The sequence below is a fragment of the Panicum virgatum genome, chromosome 6N (assembly GCF_016808335.1).
Source record: "Panicum virgatum strain AP13 chromosome 6N, P.virgatum_v5, whole genome shotgun sequence".
NCBI classification, from domain to species: domain Eukaryota; kingdom Viridiplantae; phylum Streptophyta; class Magnoliopsida; order Poales; family Poaceae; genus Panicum; species Panicum virgatum.
The window spans coordinates 40,847,116-40,852,812 of NC_053150.1; positions in this window are offsets into that span (position 1 = coordinate 40,847,116).

Here is a 5,697-nt window from a genome sequence, read left to right on the forward strand (position 1 = left end):
CCCCACGCACCAACTTTCCCCTCCCCGCCTCGAACTACAGGAACCAGCCCAACGACATATGGTCAGCCGAGCTCAACGTGAGACCACCAAAAGTAAACATATGCATCCCAACTCTTCGCGACTACTCGACTCGCCCCAGGAGTTGGGTGCGGGTTCCTATACTTTCGAAGCAAAGCAGTACTCGGCTTACCGGTTTCGACTACCTCCTACTCCTGGTATGCGGTTAGTACTATTCAAACATGATCAGCAGGGCCAACAATGGCTCGGTCCTTAACCGACACAGGCGGAACTACATTTCTCCCGCCCGATCTCAGATTCTATTCTTTCTTTCAATCCAAGACTTTCAACCAAAAAAATTAGTAACTCATATCTGGAAACATAAAACTATCCTATATCTCGCGAGTAACTAAGAATTACTCGACTTCTACCGAACCCTATCTAGCATAGCATTTTTAACGTCCTATACATACTAGTACAACTCAAGGACACCTAGGGTTCATGCAACTAAGGTTTCAAACAACTCCTAACGTAATGCATAAGTAATAAAATACATATATAGGTGTCATAATTTAAATTAATAGGATGTGCACTGGGGCTTGCCTTCGGGCTGCTGCACAGAACTGGGTCAGACGGGCCTTGGGCCGGGTGCTCACAACTCTCCTCCTGGGCTTGCGTCGGCTGCTCCTGCGGTGCCGCAATCACCTCAAATACGGCGCCCTCAGCTGCGGATGCTACACGTATGCATATGAAATAAATGAGTGCAGCTCAATGATGTAACTACTTTACTTCAACTGGAATACCCTGCGGACTGTCCGCGCCCAAGTGGAAGACCGTCCGCCGTACTATTCTACCGACTCACCAGAGACAACAACGTCTCTGGAACAATTTCTAATTCTTCTTGCGGACTGTCCGGCCACCCTTGGCGGACCGTCCGCAGTTCACGTATTCAATCCACCAGAGATGGCAACGTCTCTGGACACAATCCTAGACTCTACTGCGGACTGTCCGCGCCCAAGTGGCGGACCGTCTGCAGTTCTATCCTGCGAACTCCCACCAGAGACATCGTCTCTAGACAAACTTTAGGTTTCAACGGCGGACCGTCCGCTCCCCTATAGCGGACTGTCCGCAGTCAATTCTGCTAAACTACCAGACTGTCCGCACCTCCCAGGCGGACCGTCCGCGATACCTAACTTTTGCCCCGCGCCGCAGGCGGCAGCAAGTGCGGCGGCGACGGCGACGGCCGTTCACTGGCGCCGGTGGCACACCGCGAAAGGAGAAAAAGACCGGGGAGCACAAGGAACTCACCACGAACCCATTCCTGCGGTCGGTTCGAGCGGAGGACGATCGGAGAGGCGGATCGACGGTGGAGCAAGCTTCCAGCACCTCCAAATGGTGATGGGCGGGGGCGGGGGCGGGGGCGATTCCGGCCGTAAGAAGCCGGTCTAGGGGTTGGGGAAGGTGGAGGAGATGCCGAGAAAGGTTCTTGCGCGAGGAATCAAAGTTTGGTGGCCGGAGGAGGGAGATCGACGAAAGGGGGCGCCGGCGGGGCGAGCGCTCGAGCTCCGCTCGGCTCTGGACGAAGTGAGGAGGAAGAGAGGAATGACAAGTGAGTCCCACATCCATCCAGATAAATATCTGGTCGATGCCTGGCGGACTGTCCGCCGACCCCGAGCGGACTGTCCGCGAGGCAGGTGTTACAATTACTAACCACTAGAGGTTATGGGAGCCTGCATCACAACAGATTGGTTCTACTTATGTGACTTTTGGAACTCTTCTTTTCAGGACAGACCAAGCTCGGATGTAGAGAGGGATGCTGAGATACTTAACTTATTCAACTTCAAAGGTGAACTGAAGTTTAGTTTTATGAACCTAGCATTGTCTTGATCTGTGTGTAACTTTTGAAGACTAGACATGAGTCATATACAAGGACCTGTAGATCTGAAAAATTATATATCTTGTAGTCATTTATTCATTCTAATCCAATAGCTTGCTGGATGACAGTCTGATATATGTATATGATATGGAACTTGCATACAAACTGAATTTGATGTATGTAGTTCCGCACATGTAATTTTTTTACTGCTCATAATTGATTTCCTGATGGCCAAAACCACAGTTCCTGACGGGTAGCCGTCAATTATTCAACCAGACCCGCCCTACCATAGACCATCAGGAGCTCCTATCAGGAAAACTTTCCTGTCGGCCAACCGTCAGGAAATGTGGTCTTTTCTGACACCGGTGTCCTGTCGGCACATTCCCGATGGTTGGCCGTCAGGAATTTCATTCCTATCGGTAATCCTATAATTTCTAACGGTTTTTGGCCGTCAGGAATAGTACGTTTCCTGGTAGTGCGTGGACTAGCCATTGCTTCTCCACGAGGCTCATACCAGGCGCTACGGTGCCGAAGAGCATAGCGTTGATTTGCGTGCTCGCTACTAGAATTACATTTATTTTGGGACTAAGGGAGAGTATTCGATAAGGATGCTCGCTCGTCAGCTTTGTTCCGTCCTGCATCATTGTTGAATCCAATCACCAACCGTATGAGGTTGAGACGACTGGAGAGATCAGAGATCGAACAGCAGGCGTCTCTCTCTGCAGTTCGCCCCATGAAGGCTACTACACAGGATAGATATGGTTGAGAGCAGAAACCTCTTTACCCCATGCCACCACCTACTACAAGATGCCGAGAGCATGCTGCACTCCACTTCCATGGATTCGTGAGAGGCGAGAGCGAGACGGTGCAAAAGGGCCACCAAAAGTCACAGGACAAGAAGGCTACGCGTCGTCATTGATCCACTACCACTAGTCGGAAACGGCCATGACCGCCGGTGCAATCCGAAGGATGATGTGGCCGGATGCTACTCCTACACCCGGCTGCACACTTCACAATCCACCTTTATTCCACGCCGCCGGCCACTACGTCCAAAGTAGCTCGCCATAGTGGAGGGGAGGCATCGCATTGTACCGGCATCATGCTTTACCGTTCATTATTGCAGTCCTTTTTTTGCCCTTTTGACTGTGATGAGTCTATTAGCTCTGTAGTTTATAGTAAACTGCTTTGCAGCTACTCTGATGGCGCCAAAGATAGAACGCATTCGATCTTGGCCTCCTTCCGGTTCTGTTGTTTGCAGTGTTGGACACTGTCCACATCGTGAGGAAAGCGTGCATGGACCAGGTGATTCTTGTAGCAGGGTGTGTTCATCAGTGGGCGTTTGGGCGGTTGCTTTTGGTGCCCCGCACAGGGGCAAATGGGGATGATCCATGTTCTTGAACGATCATGCATGGTAAGGTAAGGGCAGAACATTCTTGGCCTTTCTGAAGCGAGGGACCATAATTCCATAGCCAGACGATAGTGGAGAGTGGATTCGGCATGATACAAGGGCGTTTCTCCGGAAAAGCAAAGCAGCATCCGGGTAAAGAATTCAGCCGGCAACTCGTCATTCAACCACCAATACGATGTGTGGTAGGACGATGGAAGACCACAAGGGAGATTGGGCATTTGTAACTGAAAGTGATCGGGTGCTCTAGCCTAAGAGGGGGAGGGGGTGAATTAGGCACTAATAAAAATTTTGACCTATGGCTCCAACTAGTTTGCACAAAACTTAAACTAAAATATGCTATCTAGATGTGCAACTAGGTTGTTCTAGTGTGAAACTCCTATCCCAAAAGAGTTTAGCAACCTATAGCCTTTCCTATCAAAAAACTATTCTATGAAAGTAAAGTCACACAAATTGTTAGTATGAAATGCGGAAGCTTAATGAGCGGGATATGAGATAGCAAACTCTTGACGCGGGTGTTTATCCCGTGGTTCGGTTAGCCACAAAGGCACATCTACATCCACGTTGTTGTAGCGCTCACTAAGATTATTGCTACTCGGCCACCAAATCTCTTCCGTGGACACAATCACGGTTCCACTAAGGAGCTTTTCCACAAAGGATGGGGGTCTCCACGCCCCCGCACAAAGATGTCGTCGCCGCTCCATACCAAGTCGGAGGGTCGATGACGTTGCTGGCGAGCTTCACGCTCCAAGGTGCCGGCGCACCAAGCTCTTGTTTAGGTTCGCTAATGAACCACAGCACAAAGGCTCGAAGCCTTGCAATCTCACTCACTAAGAGCTAATCCTTTACACAACACTTTTAAAGTGTGCTAAGGTCTAATGATATGATCTTGATGCTTTTGTATGGCTTGGAGATGTTATTGGGTGTGTGTGGGATGTCTAGCAACTCCAGCAATCTTTAAATGGCCGGGGTGAGGCATATATATAGGCCACCAAGTCTTGTAGCCGTTGCTCCAACGGTCAGCAGAAAATCTGCGTATCATCGGATGAACCGATGCCTCAGGCAGGGGTAGCGTCGGTTCATCCGGTCACTCTAAGACGCGAAATAGCCGTTGAACTTCTGACTGCTGACACAGTGACCACCGGTTGAACCGATGCTTGCCCGTCGGTTAAACCGGTCACTCACAGCCTTCTTCTCTTCTGCTGACGTTAATGCACCGACGCAATACTCCAATGCACCGTCGGTTGAACCGGTGCTGAAGAAACTTCTCCTGGGCACTTGACATCGTCTCTGGTACACAGTACGCCCAATGCACCGATGCCCTTTCTTGGACCGTCGGTTCAACCGGTGCCTATAGGCTGACTTGGCTTCGACTCCCTCCTGCACCAAATATCATAGCGTCTGTTCTTCCGACAAGCGTCGGATGCACCGATGCTTAGGCATCGGTTCTTTGTCATCACTTGAACCTAAAAGCCTGAGAATGTTAATCTTAATAATCATATTAGTCCAAGTGTTGTGTTGTCATTCGATTACCAAAATCACTCGAAATGGCATAAATGGTGGCATGTTCGTTTCAGTAACTGAAACGACGCATGCATGCTTTCTAGGTCATTCCCAATGGTGGTTTTATTGACTGCTAATTATAGTGTTAAGCAAAGCCAGTTTATAAAACCAACTCCAGAATCCCTGCGCTAGGAACCCTGACGAACCTAACGAGGTCTTTAACCGCGTGATTAGAGGATGGTTATTGTAGTATCACTATAGCAAATCACGGATTAATTACCGTCATTAGATTCGTCGCGAAAAATTACACCTATCCCTGATTTTGCAAATAATCTTCATTTAGTACTTCATACAGAGTCTAGAAGATGCATTCTAGAAATGCTAGAACGCAAGGCCATACTAACCAATCAGACAGTAGCAATTGCCCGCGTCGCATGGAGATGCTGAGCTGTGCAGTACACTCCTGATAACCTTTGCCACAGTGGCGTGCTTTTTTTTTCCTTGGCGACATTAAACACCGATGGTAATTGTTCTCTGTGGGGTACTATATATGTAGTTAAATGCATGGTAGCCTTATTCCGTCAGATGGTTCAGATTACTTTGCATTTTGTATTTTTGTATTTTTGGAAAAAAAATCTTCAACATTTGAAGTATTAAATGTAGACTAATCACAAAACTAATTATAGATCTCGTCTGTAAACTACGAGACGAATCCAATGAGCCTAATTAATCCATCATTAGAGCATGTTTACTGTAACATTAATGTAGCAATTTAGTGTCTGATCACGTCCTAATTAGGCTCCTTAGATTCGTCTCGTGATTTACAGTCCATTTGTGCAATGCGATTTATTTTTGGACTATATTTAGTATACCATACAAGCGATTTACAAAATTTTTATATTTGCGTTTTGGGAGG